This window comes from Camellia sinensis, chromosome 9 (assembly GCF_055761805.1).
Source record: "Camellia sinensis isolate YWXY chromosome 9, ASM5576180v1, whole genome shotgun sequence".
In the NCBI taxonomy this organism is placed as follows: Eukaryota; Viridiplantae; Streptophyta; class Magnoliopsida; order Ericales; family Theaceae; genus Camellia; species Camellia sinensis.
Genome location: NC_138969.1, coordinates 79,663,109 through 79,687,738, shown reverse-complemented (window position 1 = coordinate 79,687,738; position 24,630 = coordinate 79,663,109). Strand labels below are relative to the sequence as shown.

At 40.8% G+C, this 24,630-nt stretch overlaps 1 long non-coding RNA gene across 1 annotated transcript; it reads right to left on the bottom strand.

The window, feature by feature from the left end:
- Positions 1-1,464: 1,464 nt before the first annotated feature.
- LOC145798667 (uncharacterized) lies at positions 1,465-23,425 on the bottom strand. Its single transcript, XR_014340012.1, has 2 exons — positions 23,313-23,425; positions 1,465-1,573 (listed from the first exon to the last, which is right to left on the bottom strand). It is a non-coding gene; the product is annotated as an uncharacterized LOC145798667 (long non-coding RNA).
- Between the last annotated feature and the right edge of the window lie 1,205 nt (positions 23,426-24,630).

Below are 24,630 nucleotides of genomic sequence, written 5' to 3'. Positions count from 1 at the left end.
CGTTCCACAATATCCGGCAACCTTCCTTCGAGTATTGAAGATGGCAAACACCCATGTTTTGACAATCTTTCCAAACCGTTCAGAATTTCACTATTCTGACCTCGCGGTTGCGTCCGGAGCGGTCCGTTTAGCTAGGACCAACCTTCGCTGCACTTCCAGGGACCTCACTGAAAAACTATCCCCGAAAGCTGGGCCACACCATAATTTTCTTAAAATGTTGGGCCAAATTGCAATTTTCAGAAGTTCAGGGAATATTCCGTGTTCTAACAGAATATTCCGTCCACTGTCCCTAACGCCGTCTGCCACTCTAATCTGCCTTCTTTTTACAGAAACTCCGTCTCCAAAATCTGACCGTACGGATGTGTCCGGAATACTCCAAATAGTCGGAAACCACTATTGGATCACCAAAAACGGACTCCAAATGGCTTCGATCTAGCCAAAACATTTTGTACGCCTCAGATCTGCGGCTGCACCGTAGCCGCGAAGCACTGGATCCCTACCTGCCTCAGGTTGACTGGTCAACATCACTGCTGACGTGGCAGACACGTGGCACAACCGTGCTGACGTGGCGCTGACATGGCTGCTGATGTGGCACGCGCGTGCCTTACACGCGCCTCCCCCACTCGTCTTCTTCCTTCATCCGCGGGTGGGGGCGCGTGCCTGCGACTGGGCCGACGCGCCGGCTGCCTTCACGCCGCGTGGAGGCGCGTGCCGAGACTGGGCCTCACGCGCCTTTTCAGGCGGCGCGTGAGGGCGCGTTCCGACTCCTCTGGGTGTCTGCTTTATATAGTTGGACTCCTCTTCTCGAGCCCTTGCTCCTGGTATGTTCAAAACCTGATTTCGAGCAACTTGATTTCTGGGCAGTTTCAAACACCACGGTGTTTTTGTTCTGAAACGCCACCGACGAGGCTCTGATACCACTTGTTGGGATCTGGGATCCCGCCCAAGACCTTATAGAAATCAAAACAAGCAGAAAAACACACCCACACACAAGGAGACACAATATTTTACGTGGTTCGGCCCAATGCCTACGTCCACGGGAGAGTAACCGGTTATCACTATACCAATGAGGAGATTATAGAAAGATTACAATAGAGGAGGAGCTCACACTCTCCTCACTCAGCCACTCACCCGTCTCCCTCGCTCACACCGAGGGAGACGGTCTCTCCGCCTCACATCTCTCGCACTCTTTGGTTCACGGTTTTCTTCCTCACTTACACCACCTATTTGGCCTCTCCTCTCACCCTCCATTTATACACATTGGAGTAGGTGGGAGTGCCTTTGGGTAGCCTCCATCCTTGACTCTTCAAGATGGTTGGTGGCCGCCAAGGTGGACTTTGGTTGGTTGCCTTCCCATTGTTGCCAACCAAACTTGACTTGGATGATCACCCCTTTCACACATGGGTGAATTCAACACTGTAGCCTCCTCGTTTGGTTCTTCTTCAGCAGCCACTGGCTCTGCCTCTGGGACTGGGGCTGCTGGTGCAACCATGATTTCCTCTAGCTGAGTCTCTTGGGCCTTGCTCACCTCTGTTGTTTCATTTTCGGGCAATGCTGTCACCACGCTTGTAACCTGCAAAACCCAGTTTTCCATCTTAATTGAAATAATGATTGCAAGATTGTATTAAAGAGCAAAAAATGAAAAAGAAACGTTGCATATATTATGTTGTTGATCAATGATTTTGTGTTTTGATTCTCACGTCATATATGTCGACACAAACTTTAAAAATTTTGCTGATTTTATTCATATTTTACCATGACCGCAATTACTTGATACCAAACCAATGGCGGCTTCTTTTTTTTTTTTTTTTTTTAATCAGCAAAAATAAATAACTTTATTGTTAAAAAAATATAATACATCAAGAGTGGCCCCACATCTCAATGACTCATATACTTAAATTAATTGGATATAAGAGTATTGTTGTTTACTCCGAGACCCGGGCTATCCGACCTGACTTGCACATACAGTTGTGATTAAATTCATGTAGAACCCACAAAGAGTATAGTCAATCGTGGCCATTCTTTGAGTACGATTCGGACAGAAGTTAAACACAAAAATATACTAACACACTCACAAGTCTTTGGCTGACTCATGTAAAGTTTGGTAGGGCTCAGAAAGCTTTGTGAGTGCTTGGTATGTTTGTGTGTACAAAAGCAACTTTAATAGTAAAAGTTAAAATGGTTTGCTTAAGTTATTTTTAGTGTTGCAGTTAAAACAAAAAAAAAAAAAAAAAAGTCATTTATTTCCCATACCATGCTATTTTAATACAAACAATTGTCATATCGATTTTTGGTTAGTGGATCTACTAAACAAATCTTTTGTGATCATGATTTAGTTGCGTTGCTAAACCAACAATGGATTTGTCAAATTTTAAACCAAATTTGTACTAATATTTAGTTTTACCATTTTTTTGCCAAGTTATTTTGCTCCACAATTAGAGAATAGTTTTTAATGTGTGTAGCCAAAAAATGACCTATGACATTTTTGTGCGAGTTGTTAAGACTGGATAGTTGGCTTAATCGATATAATTATAAATGTGATATGACTTAATGTATTGAATTATATAAAAATTAAATTATTTACTAAAAATATGCATTATTTACATTGACAATATTGCATTTGTGCAAATAAATTTATTAAGCTTAAAATTGATAAAAACATATCTATGATAGACAAAAAATATAAATGGATTGATAATAATACCAATTGAAAAATGACGTGTTAAAAAAATTAAATATGAAAACAATTAATTAGTACTTTTGTATCTCAAAAAGCAATAAAAATCAATTGTAAACAAAAAAGTAGCAACAAAAAACTGTCCCAATAAGTTTTTTCACCTTAGGCCTGAAAAACGGCGGAGCATACTATAACAAGCTTATATATATACATGTACCATTGTTAGAAATGCATATGAAGTTCACGAAAATAAGTTACACATGTAAGATAAAGGATGGGAAGCACATGAGCTCCACATCATTTCCGCTCTTTGTCTCACAGTTTTTTGTTTTTTTTTTTGATCAGCCGAATAAACATCATTGATGAGATCAAAATGTACAAACATAAGGACTACATCAACAAAAAAGAAGGAAAGCAAAGAGCATCACAGCAGGTCATTCACCATCACAACAAAAGCCTAACCGATCATCCGCTCTTTGTGTGATAACCCTGTTCTGTACTACGCTAATTGGTCCTTATTATGAATATGATTATGTGTTTGATATGATTTTGTGCACCATTTATGTGAAAATATGTGGTTTTGAATTTCTATCTGTTCATTGTAGGAATATCTGTTTGATTATGTGCTTTGGAATTTAAATTGAAGGCCTTATCGACCACAAAACCCGAAATTAACTGCACCATTATGATTGGCATAATTTTTAAAGCCTACGGTGAAATTTAATTGAAAATTGATTCGGATCAGATTAAATGGATTAAATTAATGAATTAAGTGCTCAATTATTCAATATTAAAATAATGTGAATTAGAGGGGCTGTATGAGGGCCATTACATGCTCAATACTCTTATTTTATTCAACTTGGCTGATGAGAAAGGAGAGAGGGTCGGCTAGAGAGGGAGAAAGAAAGAAAATTGTGTGTTTGGCTCAAGTGTGTGAAATTGGAAGGTTGGACTCAAGATTCAACTAGAATTTGTAAAGATTAAAGCTCCTAAGTAAGTAATCAACCCTTAAATCATGAGCTCAATGTTGTGATTTTGTGAATTCAAGTTGGTTGGTGATCAAGAACTAGAATTGTGTTGTATTTGACGAGTTTGAAGTCCATGTGTGCATGCATGTAGAGAATTGCTATGAAATTGCATATGCTAGCATGTAATATGTGAATATTGAAGAATTGAGCATTGAAGCATACATGCAAGCATGGTTTTGTTGATTTTCAAGTCTATGAGCATCATTGGTGCTATTTGAAATGGAAATGAGGTCAAAAATTGACATGCATGATTGATTATCGAAGATATGAAGCTTATGTAAAGTTTGAATGTATGAGCCTTGAGTTTACAAGAAATGTTGATTAATTTGGAAGAATTGGACCATGATTTTGAGCAATTGACCTCACCTTGCTTATATACTCATGTTATACAATGTGTTTGCATGTTTTGGAACCAAATCTATGGGTTTTGAACCTTGGAAGGTCGGATTTGAGCTCAAGAACAAATTCTAGAAAACCCAAAATTCATGATGTCCGCTCGAACGGGGAAACCGCCGCTCGAGCGTGAAATACGAGCTCCTAGAATATTTTGCAGACATGGTGTCCGCTTGAATAGAGAAGTTCACGCTCGAGCAGGGAGCTATGTAGACAGACCTTCAGCTCGAGCGTCCGAGTTCGCGCTTGAGCGTGAAAATGATGTAACCAGTACTTTTGCAGACCTCATGGGTCCGCTTGAGCGGGGAAGTCCACTCTCGAGCGGGGACCGCTGTTTTTGAAATTTTGAAAATGCATTCCGTCTTTTGTTTTCCGTTCTCTTTCACTTCTAAGTACTCTTAGGCATGCATTGAGCATTGTGAATGAATTAAAGAAGCCTAAAGAGGAATATGTGAATTAATGGACGGATTGAATTGTTTGTGATCCGTTGTGTTCATGTAATGTGTAAGGTCAAGCTCCAAAGCAAATTACCCAGCCGATCACTGTGAGTAATATCTTAATAAAGATATTTGAAATATGTTGTTTGTCCAATTGCTTACTTTTGTGTAAGTCTTTTAAGTTTGTTAATTTGAATGGTGGACGAATGTTTGCTATGCCAAAAGAATGGGCCAAAGGCCAGTTTGACACGAATGATAGAATGAATGGGCCAAAGGCCAGTTTGACACGAATGATAGAATGAATGGGTCAAAGGCCAGTTTGACACGAATGATAGAATGAATAGGCCAAAGGCCAGTATGACATAAATTATAAAATGAATGGGCCAAAGGCCAGTTTGACATGAATGGAAGAATGGAAGGGCTAGAGGTCGTATGACATGAATGAATGGGCCAGAGGCCGTATGACATGGATGATAGTCTGACTCGAATGATAGTCTAACATAAATGAATGGGCCAGAGGCCGTATGACATGAGTGAATGGGCCAGAGGCCGTTTGACTTGAACGAATGGGCTAGAGGCAGTATGATAAAAATGAATGGGCCAGAGGCCGTTCGACGTAAATGATACGAATGAATTGGGCCTGAGGCCGTATGATGTGTGTGAAACCGCAGTCACTTGACCTATATTTATATATAAGCTAGATAGAAATACGAATTGAGCCTAAGGCCGTTTGAAGTACGTTGTTCTAAATACCGTTGTGTAACTTCTTTATTTGATATTATTCACTGGGCTTCGCTCACGCTCATTCATGTGTTTGTAGGTGAGCCAAGGGAGGTCCAAACCCAGCCTTAGTGAAGTTTGTGTGGAACAACTGAGGTTTTGAAGAGTCAGCCCTACGTCTCACGCACGAGACTCATCTTCGCCCTTTTGCTATCTTATTTTATTTTGTCATGATGGCGATGACTTTGGTTTATGTTGTGTATGTATATGGTCTTGATTGGATGACCTAGACTTGATAGATCCTGTATGTACAGATCTTTGTATTAGTACATATTTTGATGTGAGTTATTAATACGTGTATGTATCGTTTGTAATGATGTGCCATGTAAGCACAGTTTCATGGACAAAGTTTCAAATTTTGCTTCCGTTTGGCCCCTTTACTCTGATGAGTTATGTCTGGTTTGATTTGAGGCCGTAGGTAATCTCAGGATTACTGGCCGGTCATGTCCTTAACCCATGGGGACGGGACCGGGTCGTGACAGAGTGGTATCAGAGCATGAGTTAATAACTCACACACTTGTCCAAAAGAGTAATAAGCGTCTAGAAATGATCTAGGATGCATTCATGTGATAAGTATGAATTTGAAAGCATCTAGAATACGCTTAAATGTTTTAATGTGTTACGAGTTTGTGCTTTACTTGCATTGTAAATTATTTGAATATGTATGCTCTTTAGTATATGCATACTTGTGAATCTTTTGTATGAAGTATAATGCAAGTTTAATCAGATGGTGAGAACAAGAGGTGATGAGATAGAGGAGTCTTCTACTGTCAAAATGGATAGAATGGAAAGACTGATTCAGGAAATGGTAGAGACATTAAGGCAACAACAAGAGTGGCAACAACAGTGGCAACAGCCACATCCTCCACCTCCACCTCCACCTCCACCTTTGGCACCACCCGTGCTAGATAATCAGAATGATGACCGAATCATAGCTCTCACCAAAGAATTCAAGAAAATGAAACCACCACAGTTCCATGGGGGACTAGATTTGTTGAAAGCCAAAGCATGGGTGTAGACGTCCCCAAACGTCCCGGGTGGGAAATCCCGTGTTGTTCATTGGGCTCACTACAGTTCAGGACTCAATGTCACGGTCCTGTATCTAATCTCGCAGAGTGCAACGCAAGACCGATGAAATCATCAAAGAGTCCAAAATCTGGCAAATCGTTTTTGAAAACAGATTTTTTTGAAAGAAGTGCCAAATCATGGATAGCTTTGCCAGATACAGAGTCGCCACCTAAATATTTTATTTTTGGGGAATTTAGGAAACTCTGACTCGTTACCTAAGACCACGTGTCCGTTATCACCAAAGTTGCCTCGGCTCGGGAACTTGGGTACGATTGGGGAAGGTCACTTCGTGAGCACCCCCGCTCGCCAGATCAAAGATCGGCCTCTACTAACTATGATATCTAGTTTTGAAAACATTATGTGCTCTTATTCCGATTATTAGCCTAGATTTACTATGTGATGCGCACAACATACAAGTATAGACTGGATCGCTTGAATTGGAACAAAACATCTCATGTTTGTTTATGAAAATGGTTTGATGGTGCTACCCACAAGTAGGCTAAGACGTGAATTTGCCATCCTCGGATGGGCTTAGAAAATATGATTTTGCCACTATCTAGTGGGCTTTAAAACTCACAATTAATGAATTGTTCCAATTCAAATAACCAAACCTTCACCCACAGGCATTCAGGCAGTTATATCATATAAGCACATAGCCTCATGGTAAGCATGCTATCATGGCAGTCACTCACACACATGCAAGGATGCTAAAGCATAAACGCTTACCGAACTCCAAGCTAAAACAAAAGCTCTGTTAGAAATCCATGCATGATCCTAACTATACAGAAATGCCTAATGCAACGCATGCAAAAATGAAACTACAATAGGCTCGGCTATTCTAAACATGGCATATGATAATGCTACAACTAACAAGTATTCAACTTGGAATTCAAATACAAATGCAGTTAGTATGATGCGCCGAGCCCGGTGCATGCAAGACAGATGAATAATGCAAACATGCAAGCATAAGTATGCTAATTAAAACATGTCCTAATCTAACCATCATAAGCTGGTAAATAAAAGGAAGAAAGACATGGGGTTGGAAGACATACATCACACTCACGCACACTTATTACAACATTGCCCTCGCTCAGAGGGTCCGAAAGAATAATACAGTCCGAATAAATAGTACAGTCCGAATAAATAAATACAAAATCCTAATTAATTAACAAATTAATCTAGGAAAGCAGGTAAATTATCACGCAAATCCATGGACCGCCTTAGCTCTGTTCCGAATGGTGGAATGATGCATGAAAGCCTGATGCGAAAATTCATTACGATGTCCCGATTCGCCTCTGTTTGCAATTATTTTCGGAATATTGCGCAACACTCCAGAAGGCCGCTGATTTCTGATCTACTGCAACAGAGAGCAACAAAGGGGCATGGCAAAGTATTTCATATATGTATGCATGACTACTTTTCAAGGAGTGTAGTCCTCGATCCTTGTGCCACCAATCACGCATATCGATGCATGATGGCCGAGGAGTCGAATTGCACGACTCAATATGAAATGAATGCACATGAAAACACAACAACACCTAAACTCCATCATGGATAATCCTGAGTGTCGGCGACAGGGAATTGAGACACGTTCCGTCACTCGGAGTACGAAACGTCCCTCGTTTTTCGTGCTTGGGCTAACTCCTATCCCAAACACAATGCAAATGAGATGGCATACACAATGCAACTGACATACAATCTAGCATACACAATACTATGAGATGGCATACACAATGCACTAACACGCAACCTACCATACGCAATGCTATGAATTGAAAAGGCATACACAATGCATAATGGACTTACACCAACATGAGTGGACCTCAGCTACACTCACATCAGGGGCCATTGGATGAAATTGAGACAATCGAAACGCGTGCACACATGCACGCAAACAGAGGACCGAACCTAAGGCATAAAATACCACTTTACCAAAGCATGGCAAGGATGAAGCTGGAATTCAAACATGCAAATTTCAGCACTGAAACATGATGCTAAATGGTCCCAAAACATGGAAATATGGCACCCGATGCATGGAATAAGTCCCGAAACTCAAAACTAGTCCAATGCATTGAACCACAAGTATACAAGTCAAGCATTATTTGATCATGAAGTCAAAAGACAGAGCCCAGGCAATCCCAAAACATGCACATTTCTAGTTTAGAGCATGGCCAAAAGATGCTAGCATGATGGACTAAAATAGCATGCAACATTGGCTAGCAATCATGGTTTACATGGCATGTATATGAAGCAAATGAGAACTCATCAAACCAGCCAAAAACAGTGAATAAAACATGCCAAAATATGCCCAAATAATCACTGAAATGCAGCCAATGCATGAAGAAATGACGGGCTTCTTTGGAGGGCCTTGTAAGGGGTTGTTAAGCACATACAAGATAGACATGAAGCATAGCAAAACCACCTCTGGAAATGGACTATGACAGCCTTAAAACTCACCAAATTGGCCATGAAATGGGTCTAGGAAACATGCAAAGAAAGGCCCCTTTGAAAGGCCTTGGATGGGATTGCTCTACACATGCGTTGTAGACATAAAACATGGCCGAAAGGGCCACGGAAAGAGCCAAGGAAGACCCCAAAACTCACATAATGAGGCTTGAAACATGACTTTGAAGCATGAAAAATAGGGTCCCTTTGGAAGGCCCAAAAGACCACCAAACAAGACAAGGAGAGAGGGGGTCACCCCCCTCTAATTTTGGCCCTCAAAAATACATCTAAGCCACTGAAAATCCACTGGATTGTAGTGGCTAAGAGGTCAAACCATGGCCAATGCAAGTGCGCTAATGCATGGCCCTAATCATGAAGGAATGAAGCATGCATGGGGGAGGATGACCCCAAACAGAAAAATGCCCTTAATAAAACTTGAATAGGGGCTCAAAATAAGAACTTTTTCAGTTTATGACAACTCTTGAAAATGTTCACAAGTAGGGCTAAAATATGATGCAAAAATAGCCCTAAAAGAGAGATAGAGGGTAAGGGGAAGTAGATGACCTCAAACTGAAAAGTGCCCTTAAACAAAGTTGAAGAGGAGCTCAAAATATGACACTTTCTAGTTTATGACAAAGCCCAGAAATACTTTCAAGTGAAGCTAAGTAAGGAAGCAAAAAAATGCAAGTTTAAGGAAAATAGACACTTACCCTTGAAGAGCCGACCTCCGGCAGTTTTTGGACCAAGTTGGTGAGCTTTCAACCTCTGCAAATGACTTCCAAGGTACTGGAATGGATGATGGAGGTGTGGTGCTAAGGGTTGTAGTGCAAATGGACCAAGAAAATTTGAGTTTTGGAGCTTGGAATAGTGACAATGGAGGAGGGAGGTTCTAAGCTTTAAGCAAAAATGTTCAACCCCCTGATGTGAAGAGGAGGGCCTCTCTTATAGAGAAAAGAGGCCAAAGCTTCTCTTGGAAGCTTCAAAGATCCTCCATACACGTGTATGGAGGATGCACCAAATGCCCCCTAGCTGGCACAGTTGTAAAGCATTCAGAGAGGGCAAAAAGCAAGAAGCAGGCCGGCCAATTCAAGTGGCCGGCCGGCCACTCCCCCTGGTCGGCCGACCAAGGGTGAAAAGGTTCAAGCAAAATTGCTAGTCGGCCTACCCAGAAAGGTGGCCTCCCAGATGAGTAGAACACAGCCCTGTAGAGAAAAACCAGAAAATGTGACCTAGGAGAGAGAAAAGCTAGCTTTTAAGGAAGGTTCAAAAGGGTCAAGATGAATTTCTGGCCGGCCTACCCATATTGGTGGCCTCCTAGATAAGCACAACACAATGGTGGTATGAAAAGCCAGAAAATGTGGCTCAAAAGTGAGAAACCAGCTTTCTGTCCAAAAAATCGGCTTTTAGAGAGAGAAAATGAGAAAATCGGCTTTTCAGGGAAAGAGGTGGCCGGCCACCATCCTACCACCTCCCTAACAGTGAAAATAGGGCCTCTATCAAAACATGGACCAAAACGGATGCAAAACGAAGGTTCGGGGGCCAAAACGCGCGGTTCAGGGTCCCGAAAATAGGCTGTTAGGCACCGGAAGTGGCGTATGACCACGAAGGTGGTCTCCAGGGCCACAGTGTTCCTCTAAAGGGAGGAAATAAGATGTGTGCCAAAAACTGGTGTAAACGGAGGTAGCTAAGCTGTCCCGAACCGAGGCACACGGCCGACGGCTCCGAAAATCGGAAACCGAGCTCCAAACGGGAAAAATGGCCTACGACCATGAAACGTAGCCTACGACCACTGAGAGATAGTCTACGAGACCTCTCCCTTCCATCGGGAAGAGAAAACGGAGAAAACAGGACCCGGTTCGCAAATCGAGGCAAGGCACAAAAAGAGCCCCGAAGTCCGGAGGCAAGGTTCGCAGCCGAGACTTTGAAACCTCAGAACGAGCACAACATGCAACATGACCGAGCGCTCAACTGGTGACGTCTAAGTCTTAAGGTTGGTCAAAAATGGGGTGTCAACAATGGGTTCTCGGTGTTGAAAAGCTGGTTGAAGTGTTCCCTTGTTTGGAGACACAGAAGGTGCTTCTAGCCACTTTTATGCTAGAAGATGAAGTAAGAAGATGGTGGATGTTAATGCGTGAAAATCATAAAGATGTTGACTGGGTGACATTTTTGGAGATTTTCTATGATAAGTACTTCCCTCAATGTGTACGGTTGCGGGACAGGAAAGTGTCAGAGTTCATGGAACTTAGGCAAGACAATATGACTGTAGTTGAGTATGAAGCCAAATTCACTGAATTGGCTAGGTTTGCACCACATGTGACTGATACTGATTATAAAAAGGCGAGGCATTTTGATGGTGGTCTTCGAAGCGACATTTTAGAAAGGGTGAATGTCTTGAAGCTAGAAACCTACATTGGGGTACTAGACAGGGCCATAATATCAGAGGCTAACATAGCCAGACAGACTAAGCCAACAATTGACTGGAAAGGCAACAAAAGGCAAGGTTTCTTTTCATAGAAGAAATTTTTGAAAAAGAAAAACACGGGCTCCTCAAGTACTTCGAATTCTTCCCGAGACACATCTCCTATGTGCAACATTTGTAGTAAAAGGCACCGTGGGGTTTGTGACCGTGTGTCGGGAGCATGTTTTAAATGTGGGAAACAAGGGCATATGGCCCGAGATTGTAATCAGAACAATGGAAAGATAGTTGCTAGTTCCACTGCATCGATCCCAAAGCCGGAAAATTCTACGAGATCTACCACCACCGGGGACATCGTGAGACATGGGAGAGTTTTTGCGCTTGTTCCGGGCGATACACGGAATGCCAACACAGTTGTCTCAGGTACTATTTCTATATGTAATCAGGATGCTTTTGTGTTAATTGACTCCAGATCAACACACTCTTTTGTGACATGTGCATTTGCATCTAGATTGAGTAGACCTCTAGAATTATTACCATATCTGCTATGTGTATCTGCTCCATCCGGAGAATCTGTATTATGTGAATCTGTGTATCGTTTTTGTGACATGCGTGTTGGGAATGCCATTCCATATGTGGATTTGTTGCCCTTGAACTTTAGGCACTTTGATATAATTTTGGGCATGGATTGGTTGACTAAATATTGTGCCGCCATTGATTGAGTGACGAAACGGGTTGTGTTTAGACCACCAAAACAGAAGGAAATTGTGTTTGTGGGTAACAGGGTAGTACCTCCACCTTATTTGATATCTGCAATGAAAGCATGCAAACTGATCAGGAAAGGTGCCGGGGTTATTTGTGTTATGTGTTGACTGAACAATTTGTAAATGTTGAATTGGATAATATCCCTATTGTTAGAGAATTTCTAGATGTGTTTCCAAATGAATTACCGGCGGAATTAGTGGACAGAGAGATAGAATTTACTATTGAAGCTGCACCAGGCACCCAGCCTATATCCAAAGTTCCCTACAGAATGGCTACTACTGAAATGAAAGAACCGAAAGAACAGTTACAAGACCTGCATGACAAGGGGTTTATCCGACCTAGTACTTCACCGTGTGGTGCACCGGTGTTATTTGTGAAAAAGAAATATGGAACCTTACGCTTGTGTATCGATTATTGAGAATTGAACAAGGTAACAATAAAGAATAAATATCCCTTACCCCGTATTGATGACCTATTTGACCAGTTGAAGGGATCACAAGTGTTCTCCAAAATTGATTTGAGATCCGAGTACCATCTGTTGAAAGTAAAGGAAGAAGATGCTGAGAAAACCGCATTTAGAACGAGGTATGGTCATTTTGAATTTCTTGTTATGCCGTTTGGGATAACTAATGCTCCGGTAGCATTTATGGATTTAATGAACCGAATTTTTAAAACCTACCTTGATGAATTTGTTGTGGTCTTTATTGATGACATTTTGATATACTCCAAGAATAAACTTGAACATGAACATCATTTGAGAACTGTCCTGCAAATACTTAGGGAGAAGAAATTGTTTGCTAAATTAAAGAAATGTGAGTTTTGGTTGGATGAAGTTATCTTTTTAGGGCATGTGATCAACAAGGAAGGAATTTTAGCGGACCCCCAGAAAATAGAGGCAATTGTGAATTGGCCTACACCGACAAATGTAACAGAGGTCCGCAGTTTCATGGGTTTTGCTGGGTACTACAGGAGATTTGTGAAAGGCTTTTCAAAAATAGCAGTGCCTCTCACCCAGTTGACACACAAGGGGCAATCATTTGAATGGAACGACGAGAGAGAGTCTGCCTTTCATGAACTGAAGACAAGACTAACCACTGCACCAGTATTGACATTGCCCACAGGTACGGAAAACTTTGTAATTTTCAGTGATGCATCTTATAAAGGTTTGGTTGTGTATTAATGTAGAACGGAAAGGTTATTACCTATGCCTTTCGGCAGTTGAGGCCACATGAGAAGAACTACCCAACACATGATTTAGAATTGGCCGCAGTTGTTTTTGCTTTGAAAATCTGGCGGCATTAGTTGTATGGGGCAAAGTGTGAAGTCTACACGGATCACAAAAGTCTGAAATACTTCTTTACGCAGAAGGAGTTGAACATGTGACAGAGGAGATGGCTCGAACTGATTAAGGATTATGATCTCGAGATTTAGTATCACCCCGGGAAAGCCAATACAGTTGCTCACGCCTTGAGCAGAAAATCAACGGGGAGTATGGCTTGTTTGCTTACTCAACAGAGAGAGATTTTACGAGATTTTTGAGAATTCTGAAATTGAAGTGGTATTGTGTGAACAAGGCGGATTGATAGCCGCTATTTCAGCCGAATCGGCGATCGTTGTTGAGATTAAGCAAAAACAGAAAGAGGATGAATTCCTCAAGAAAGTGATTGATGAATTTGAGACAAGCTCGAAAGCAGAGTTCAGCATTGAAAGCGAAGTGTTGAGGTTTTGAAACCGAATGTGTGTCCCAGATATTCCGAAACTAAAGAAAAGGGTTTTAGATGAAGCCCACAAGTCAGTGTTTGTTATGCATCCGGGCAATAACAAAATGTATCGGGATTTGAAACAAAGTTATTGGTGGCCTAAAATGGAGAAAGAGATTGCAAAATATGTGTCCAAATGTCTCCAGTGTCAGCAAGTTAATGCTGAACATCAGAAACCAGGCGGTCTACTTCAACCTCTCCCTATTCCTGAATGGAAGTGGGAGCATATGACTATGGATTTTGTTGTAAGCGTACCTTGGACTCCTCGAGGTATGGATTCTATTTGGATTGTAGTTGATAGACTGACTAAATCTGCACATTTTCTACCTGTTAAAACTACATTTAATGCTTATAGATTGGCTACAATATATGTTGATGAGATTGTTCGTTTACACGGAGTTCCGGTATCTATTGTGTCGGATAGAGATCCGAAATTTGTATCTAGATTGTGGAAGAGTTTGCAGGAGGCTATGGGAACAGAACTGAGATTTAGTACTGCATTCCACCCACAGACAGATAGGCAATCAGAACGAACTATATAGACCTTGGAAGATATGCTAAGGATGAGTGCCTTGGATTTTCAAGGGAGTTGGGAAGACTATTTGCCACTTGCAGAGTTTGCATACAATAACAGTTTCCACTCCAGTATCGGTATGGCACCACACGAGGCTTTGTATGGTAGAAGGTGTAGATCACCAATTTGTTGGACAGAAGTCGGGGATAGAGCTTTACTTGGGCCTAAAATTGTGCAAGACACTTCTGAGAAAATCAAAACCATCCAGCAAAGGCTGAAAACAGCTCAGGACCGACAAAAGAATTATGCAGTTGTCCGAATAAGACCACTCGAGTATGAGGTTGGTGACCATGTGTTTATCCGTGTGTCTCCAATGAAAGGCCAAATCAGGTTTGGAAAGAAGGGCAAGCTGTCGCCCCGTTACATCAGGCCATTTCAAATTCTGGAAAGGCTTGGTCCAGTTGCTTAGAGAGTTGCCTTGCCACCAGGGTTCGAGCAAATCCATAATGTGTTTCATGTGTCGATGTTGAGGGGTTATCTCCGAGACCCGTTTCATGTGATTGATTATCACCGGATAGCTCTGAATAAAAATATGGAGTACGTCGAATGGCCGGAACAAATCCTTGATCAGCAAATGAAACAATTGAGAAGCAAGTCCATCCCAATGGTGAAAGTGCAATGGAAAGAACACTACGGGACGGATGCTACATGTAAAAAAGAGGAGGAAATGCGATTACGCTATCCACATTTGTTTCCCGACGAAGGTAAAATAAGTTTAGAGGACCAAACTTCCTAAAGGGGGGAAGACTGTGATAACCCTGTTCCGTATTATGCTAATTGGTCCTTATTATAAATGTGATTATGTGTTTGATATGATTTTGTGCACCATTTATGTGAAAATATGTGGTTTTGAATTTCTATCTGTTCACCATAGGAATATCTGTTTGATTATCTGCATTGGAATTTAAATTGAAGGCCTTATCGGCCACAAAACCCGAAATTGACTGCGTGATTATGATTGGCATAATTTTTAGAACCTACGGTGAAATTTAATTGAAAATTGATTCGGATCAGATTAAATGGATTAAATTAATGAATTAAGTGCTCAATTATTCAATATTAAAATAATGTCAATTAGAGGGGCTATATGAGGGCCATTACATGCTCAATACTCTTCTTTTATTCAACTTGGCTGATGAGAAAGGAGAGAGGGTCGGCTAGAGAGGGAGAAATAAAGAAAATTGTGTGTTTGGCTCAAGTTTGTGAAATTGGAAGGTTGGACTCAAGATTCAACCAGAATTTGTAAAGATTAAAGCTCTTAAGTAAGTAATCAACCCTTAAATCATGAGCTCAATGTTGTAATTTTGTGAATTCAAGTTGGTTGGTGATCAAGAACTAGAATTGTGTTGTATTTGATGAGTTTGAAGTCCATGTGTGCATGCATGTAGAGAATTGCTATGAAATTACATAGTCTTGCATGTAATATGTGAATTGTGAAGAATTGAGCATTGAAGCATACATGCAAGCATGGTTTTGTTGATTTTCAAGTCTATGAGCATCATTGGTGCTATTTGAAATGGAAATGAGGTCAAAAATTGACATGCATGATTAATTATGAAAGATATGAAGCTTATGTAAAGTTTGAATGTATGAGCCTTGAGTTTACAAAGAAATGTTGATTAATTTGGAAGAATTGGACCATGATTTTGAGCAATTGACCTCACCTTGCTTATATACTCATGTTATATAATGTGTTTTCATGTTTTGGAACCAAATCTATGGGTTTTGAACCTCGAAAGGTCGGATTTGAGCTCAAGAACAAATTCTGGAAAACCCAAAATTCATGATGTCCGCTCGAGCGGGGAAACCGCCGCTCGAGCATGAAATACGAGCTCCCAAAATATTTTGCAAACATGGTGTCCGCTCGAGCGGGGAAGTTCACGCTCGAGTGGGGAGCTATGTAGATAGACCTTCAGCTCGAGCGTCCGAGTTTGCGCTCGAGCGTGAAAATGATGTAACTAGTACTTTTGCAGACCTCATGGGTCTGCTCGCGCGGGGAAGTCCACGCTCGAACAGGGACCTGTAGGCGCACCCTTGGGCTTCAATGCTATAGTTTGGACTCAAATGTCACGGTTCTTAATCTGATCTCACAATGTGCGATGTGAGATTGATAAATCACCAAAGAGTCCAAATCCAGCAAATCGTTTTGGAAAACTGATTTTTGTAAAGAAGTGCCAAACATGGACTGCTTTGTCAAATACAGAGTCGCCACCTAAATATATTATTTTGGGAGAATTTAGGAAACCCTGACTCGTGCCTAAGGCCACATGTCCGTCATCACAAAAGTTGCCTCGGCTCGGGAACTTGGGTACGATTGGGGAAGGTCATTCAATGAGCACCCTCACTCGCCTGATCAATGATCGGCCTGTACTAAGCATGATACTTGTTTTTTGAAAACACATGTGCTCTTATTCCGATTAATTAGCTAGAATTACTACGTGATGCGCACAGCAAAACAAGTATAGACTAGATTGCCTAATTTGGAACCAAGCATTGCATATCCTTTTGTTTGGAAAATGGTTTGAAGTTTGCTACTCGTAAGTAGGCTAAAATGCAAATTTCAATGAATTGTCCCAATTCAAGTAATCCAACCTTCACCCACAGGCATTCAGCCAGTTAATCACGTAAGCAAATAGCCTCATGACAAGCATGCTTTCATGGCAACATTAACACACATGCAGTATGCTAAAGCGTAAACACTCACAGTGTACTCCGAGCCAAAACAAGGAACTAGTTAGAAATCATGCATGATCCTAGTTCATGTTAAGATGGCTAATGCAACACATGCAATATGCTACTAAAATAGGCTCGGCTATTCTAGAATGGCATATGAAATGAAACTTGATACATGTATTCAACTTGGAATTGAAATACAATGCAGTTAGTATGATGCGCCGAGCCCGGTGCATGCAATACAGATGAATGGATGCATGCATGCAAGCATAAGGTATGCTAAATGAAACATGCCCTAAAACTAACCATCGTAAGCGGTTAAGTAAAAGGGAGAAAGAAATGGAGGTTGGAAGACATGCATTACACACATGCATGCTTATTACAACAATACACCCTCTCGAGGGAGGGACCAAATAAGAAGCTAACTAGCTAATATAAGCTAATTAAACTAATTATTACACAACAAATTAATTAACTAATCCTAGTTAACTAATTATTACAAAACGAACTGAAATAACTAACGCATTAACTAATTAAAGTACAAACCAAAGCAAAAGCTAGCTATCTAAGCATGGCAAGTAAGGAAAGCAGTAAAACAGGAGGTTTTCGGAGGGAGAAGATTGGATGCATGCTCGGTTACCTCGTTCGGAAATCCAATGCGATGCCCCGATTTGCCTCTGTTTTCATTTGTTTTCAGAAACTTGCACCAAGCTCCAGAAAGATGAAACTTCACCTTGGAAATCTTGTGGGAGGGTGGCCGACCACTTTTGGTCCCTAGAAACACCTGCCGACCACTTTTGGTTGTTGAAAAACTAGAAAAGTGGCCGACCAGCTACTTTTTCTGGCTGGCTGGCCAGTTGTTGCTGTTGAACTGCAATTTGCTGCAACAGAGAGCAAAAAAGGGCATGGCAATGTATTTGCAAGATATATGTACATAACCACCCTCCTTATCATGTGATGAACTCAAGAGGGTATGGTTCTTGACCCTCGGGCCAACAATCGTGCATTTTCATGCATGATGGCCGAGAGGCGAAGTTGCATAATTCAATGTGAAATGAACACACAAGTAAACACATAAAGCCTAAAACTCTATCATGTATGATCAAGAGCATCGGCGATCGGGAATTAAGGCACGTTTCATCACTTTAAGTATGAAACGTCCCTCATTTCCCGTGTTTGGACTAACACCTATTCCAAACACAATGTAAGCAAGCATGGCATACACAATGCGAATAAACTGCATGGCATACTCAATGCAATGTGACATGATTAACTTAACAAAGCTAATGGCATGCGAACAATGCTAATGCGTGCATGCACAATGCAATACAATAAGGGCAACTTAGCAATGTTAGGGACATGCACACACAATGCAAATATCAGTTAGCATGTACAAGGCAATGATGTGAACTAATCATGCACAATGCAAAGTACAATGCATACATAATGCGATGAACAATGTGGCATACTCGATGCAATATACATGGCATGTTCAATGGACTTAAACTAAAAGGGATAGACCTCAGTCATGCCCAAATCAGTGGCCATTGGTGATGAAATGAAGGCACATAAAGCAAGGCATGCATGCACAATGCATTGGCCATCAAAGAGGCCAAAGAGCACAACTCTCGAGAGTGCTCGATGAGTGACAAAAGTGGAAGTGTAACAACACTCAGTGCACTGAAATGAAGGAAGAAATGATGCCAAATCATTCAAACAACATAAGTAAAGCATGATAGAGTCCTAAGACATTAAAGCTAGCAAAGAGCAACACAAAGGAGGCATGCAACACTTGGCACAAATGCATGAACTAAGCATGGACAAAGCTCAAGTAGGTTAAAACAAGGACCTAAACATGCTGAGATGAGGGTCCAAAGGCCTAGGTATGCAAGCATACAAGCTAAGGCCATAACAAGGCCATAATGCACAACACTTAAAGACATTCAAAGCATGAATAAAGTGGGAACATAAGCATGCTATAAGCTTTGAAATGTCATGTTAGATGATGCTAAATCATGTATATAACACAAATGAAGTATGCAATGATGCTCAAAGCTTGAGGCAAGCAAGGGCACTTGTACTACAAGTATACAAAACATGAAGTATGTGATCAAGGCAACCCAAAACAGTCCTAGTACATGTTAGAATGAGTCTAAAACATGCATGGAAGTAGGCCAAAATATGCTAGCAAAAAGGGCATAAAGCATGACTCATACAAGGCAAATAAGGCAGGTTACACTACACCTATTAAGACCAAGCATGGAATGACTTAAGCAATAAAAATTAGAGTTATATCATGGAAAAATAACCCCAAACAAACATTGAAATGGTGGCTCGCAAGCAAAGGCATGAAGGCATACGCAATGGTTCATGTTAAGACATAAAGGGGGAAACCCTCCAACGCATTGAATGAGTGATAAATGCAAGTGCATGGCCATGAAACATGGACTGAAATCACATAACAAGTTATGCCAAATCATTCAAATAAGCTAAGTAGAGCATGCTAGTGGACTTGGTGTAAAAAGCTAACAAGCTAGATTGAACTAGAGCTATACAAAGCAAGTCATGCATAGCCAAAACAACCAAAATCAGAGCTAAAGCATGTTAAAACATGGACAAAACCTTCATGAAGTTAAGCCAAAAGCATGCTAGAATGACATGTCACAACATGATGCATGTTAGGCTATTTCATGGAAATGCACTACAAGTGCAAGGAGCATGCAAAGGCTAACCAAACCAAACCTAAACAGAGGTGTGACATGGTAAAACAAGCCCAAGAACATGCTGAAATGGACACAACATAGGCTAGAAATACATGCTACTTCATGAAGCATACAAAGCTAGTGTGTGTGATTTACACTACAAGTGTATTAACCATGCATGGAGTGATCAAGATAAGTAAAAATAGTGGTATGCCTCAGCAAAATAACCACAAATACATGCTAAGACATGATCAACATACACTCAACAAAGGTGCTCAAACATGAGGCATATTAAGGCATGCAAAGAAGACACAAGGAGAGGGGACCCTTTCCTTCTCAGGACCTTAAAACACCAGTGGTGAGAAGGCCAATACAAGGTGGTCCCGAAGCTCACAAAAAAGGCTCAAAAACAAGGCCAAACAAGGCCTAAGAGGGGGTAAACAACCCCAAACACAAAAGTGATCTTGAACAAACTTTTTAAGCATGCAAAAATAGAACTTTTATCAGTTATGAGCTAAGCTTAAAACAACATGCAAGATAGGCTAAAAGCTTAAGTAAGAAAGGGGGACTTAAAGATCAAAAGCTCACCCTTGAAGACCCTTTTTATAACTGCAACTCCAGCAGGTTTTTCAAGCTCAAGGCAATCCAAGAACACCAAAATCAGCCCCTAAGCACCTCAGTAGCAAAAGGATGGTGTTTGAGTATGTGTTTGTGTGTTAAAGTAAAACAAATCTACACTTTTGAACACAAAAATGAAGAACAAGAATGATATAGAGACAAAGCTATATGTAACTCTCTTGGGAAAAAATTCTGAACTTGGAGGAGGGAGGAGGAGCCTCCCTCTTATAGAAGAGGAAAGCCAAAGCTTCTTTGAGAAGCTAAGCTTGAATGCCATCCCTCCATACACGTGTATGGAGGATGGCTCAAATGCTCTCCAGCTGTGCCAGCTGTCCTAAAATATCTCCAAAAAGGTGCCAAAAAGCAGCCGACCACTTGAAGTGGTCAGCCGACCACTTTAGGTGGTCAAACAGAGCAAAAACTAGTCGGCCATAGGTGAGAGAGGTCAACCAGAAAAGATGGGCCAAAGACCAAGAAAGCCAGTTATCTGACTGGAAAACTAGCTGGAAAAAGGAAAAGTGGTCGGCCAGGAGAAATATTGGTCTCCCACCCTTGTACCACCTTCCAAACAAGGAAAACAAGGTTTGTACCAAAAACAAACCAAAGCGGATGCAAGACGAGAAATCGGGAGGCAAAGCACGCGGCCGAAAGTCCTAAAAACTAGCTGACGAGCACCAAAAGTGGTATGCAACCACAAAAGTGGTCTCCCGGACCACAGTGTTCCTCTAGGAAGAGACAACAAGTGTGGTTCAAAAACCACGCCAAACGGAGAATGTTAAAAGGTCCCGAGACAAGGCGCGCGGCCAAAGGCTCCAAAAACCAAAAACTAGTCTCCAATCGGGAAAAGTGGCCTACGACCACGAAAAGTAGTCTACAACCACAGAGATATGGTCTACAAGACCACTCCCTCCCTCCGAGAAGGGAAAACAAGACTTGGTCCACAAATCGAGTCAAAGCAGAAAGAGTTCAGAGGCCCGAAGGCAAGGCTCTCAGCCAAAACTCCGAAACCTCAGAATGAGCACAACATGCACCATCACCGAGCGCTCAATCGATGACGTCTGAGTCTTAAGGTCGGTCAAAAATGCGGTGTCTACAGGACCCCTGTTTCTGAAATTTTGAAAATGCATTCTGTGTTTCGTTTTCCGTTCTCTTTCACTTCTAAGTACTCTTAGGCATGCATTGTGCATTGTGAATGAATTAAAGAAGCCTAAAGAGGAATATGTGAATCAAGGGATGGACTGAATTGTTTGTGACCCGTTGTGTTCATGTAATGTGTAGAGTCAAGCTCTAGGGCAAATCATCCAGCTGATCACTGTGAGTAATATCTTAACAAAGATATTTGAAATATGTTGTTCGTCCAATTGCTTACTGCTGTGTAAGTCTTATAAGTTTGTTAATTTGAATGGTGGACGAATGTTTGCTATGCCAAAAGAATGGGCCAAAGGCCAGTTTGACACAAATGATAGAATGAATGGGCCAAAGGCTAGTTTGACATGAATGATAAAATGAATGGGCCAAAGGCCAGTTTAACACGAATAATAGAATGAATGGGCCAAAGGCCAGTATGACATGAATGATAAAATGAATGGGCCAAAGGCCAGTTTAACATGAATAGAAGAATGGAAGGGCCAGAGGCCGTATGACATGAATGAATGGGCCAGAGGCCGTATGACATGAGTGAATGGGCCAGAGGCCGTATGACATGAATGAATGGGCTAGAGGCCGTATGACTTGAATAAATGGGCCAAAGGCCGTTCGACATAAATGATATGAATGAATTGGGCCCGAGGCCGTATGATGTGTTTGGAATCGCAGTTACTTGACCTATATTTATATATAATCTAGATAGAAATACGAATTGGGCCCAAGGCCGTTCGAAGTACGTTGTTCTAAATACCTTTGTATAACTTCTTTATTTGATATTATTCACTGGGCTTTTGCTCACGCTCATTCATGTGTTTGTAGGTGAGCCATGGGAGGTCCAAACCCAACAACCGAGGTTTTGAAGAGTCAGTCCTACATCTCACGCACGAGACTCGTCTTCGCCCTTTTGCTATCTTATTTTATTTTGTCATGTTGACGAGGACTTTGGTTTATGTTGTATATGTATATGGTCTTGATTGGCTGACCTAGACTTGATAGATCCTATATGTATAGAGCTTTGTATTAGTACATATTTTGATGTGAGTTATTAATACGTGTATGTATGGTTTGTAATGATGTGCCATGTAAGCACAGCTCTATGGACAAAGTTTTAAATTTTGCTTCCGTTTGACCCCTTTACTCTGATGAGTTATATCTGGTTTGATTTGAGGTCGTAGGTAATCTCAGGATTACTGGCCGGTCATGTCCTTAACCCATGGGGGCGGGTCCGGGTCATGACACTTTGTCTCGCAATTGTGATTCATTCTATGAGATTACTGGACTTGATAAATACATATATATATATATATATATATATCATATTATGATGTTTTGAAAGATCTAGATACAGATTATAGATCAATCATTGTAATATGTGTTGCAAACACAAACAAAACACTATACAGGAGATCACGCAAATAATGGGTGGATTTAATAGTAAGCCAGTGCTTGATCTTTTTTTTTTTTTTTGATCAGCAAAAAAGGCCAGTGCATGATCTTGATGCTCATGAATCCAGTAACAAGCTTGAATTTGCGATCAATCGATCGATCGATCTAACAACTGGCATAGATGATCATCATATGTTTTTCTTGTTTGCATAGTTTGCAAGTTGACAAACTAGCAATAAGATTTGTAGTGAGAGATCATCATGCTTTGCTAGTCACCACGGGCATAAATATGGGATAAAAAAAACATTATGATTACCGTCAAATTTTGATTTTACAATAACAAAGTTATGAAAACAAATCTGATCATAAATAGGTAAATCAAATATGAAATCATATATAGATTGATAGATAAAAGAAAAAGTAGAGTAGTTTAAGTTGAGTTACCTCAACAATGGCCATTGAAAAGCAAAGGGAATGAAAGAGCAAACAACAAAGAGCAAAGAGAGTGATTTGGGAAATGAAGAATAGAAGAGTAGTATAGTAGTGCTTTTGGTTGTGAAGCGCTGTGATCCAATTTGAGAGATATATACAGAGAGAAATGTAATTTCTTATAATTAATAAAAATATTGAGTCCGAGGAGCTGGCAGCACTTCCAAAAAAATATAATAATAATCTTACCAAATTAATTTGACACCTCACATTCCTAACATAAAGGGCAATTTAATTAGTATAATATTAGAGATAATAAATTTTTTATCAAATAAATGACTAAATGCCTCATATGGGTGTGGGGTCTATACTTTTTTGTGAACCTCATACCCATGTGAAACGTTTAGTCATTTATTTAGTAGAAAATTTGGAATCTATAGCATTTTCTATTTAATTAGGCATGCCTAGTTGTTAATGTTTTTACCTTTGAAAAAAAAATCAAAATAAAATAAAGAATTTTAAGATGATTTTTTTTTAATTGTTGTTTTTTTAGTGAATTTTAAATCTATATGGGCAATCCGAGTTCTAGTCTAAGAGCATCCCTAGCAGATGCCTTAAAATAGCATTTCGCTATTATAAGGAACTGATTCTTCAAAAATGCAACCCCATCAGATCCCTTATATGATTCCTTAAATTTAGGATTGCTACAGTGACTCCATATTTGTAGGGAGTCACTGTAACTCCCTCATATATAATAAATTCATATTTTATTTCGTTGAAGACGCTAACACAGCAGCCCAGACAAGGGGCTGGATGTCCAGGGGGTTGACCGGCCGGACGACCGGCCGGAGATCCAGGCAGATGACTCCACCTCTGTTAAGAGAGCCTTTGTTCCAGGGGGTTGAACACAGTGGACTGTTGAATGGTTTTGGGTTTGAATTTCCAGGGCATTGATCCACGCTTGAAACATCGTTCCAGTAAGCCTTTGTGTTTGAAGCCACAAATCCATGCTTCAGATTCTTCACTGCAACATTCTTGACATTGAAGCCAACGTTGTCACTAGATAGGGCCTCCAAAAGATCTTCATGGTGCATCTCTGTAATAACCCTCATTCTTGTCTTAGTCACGTTCATGTGCATTTGCATGATTTTGTCTTGTTAAGTTGCATTTGTAGACTTTGACTTGTTTTGCCTAAGTAAAGGTCCCTGTCTTGTTTTGTGCTTATGTGATTTGCCTAAGTGTTGCTTGCATGCTTTGTTCTTTGCTTGGTGTGTTAAGCCTAGGCCATCTATCCATGTTGTCTCAAGCCTAGGTCATCTCAAGCCTAAGTCAT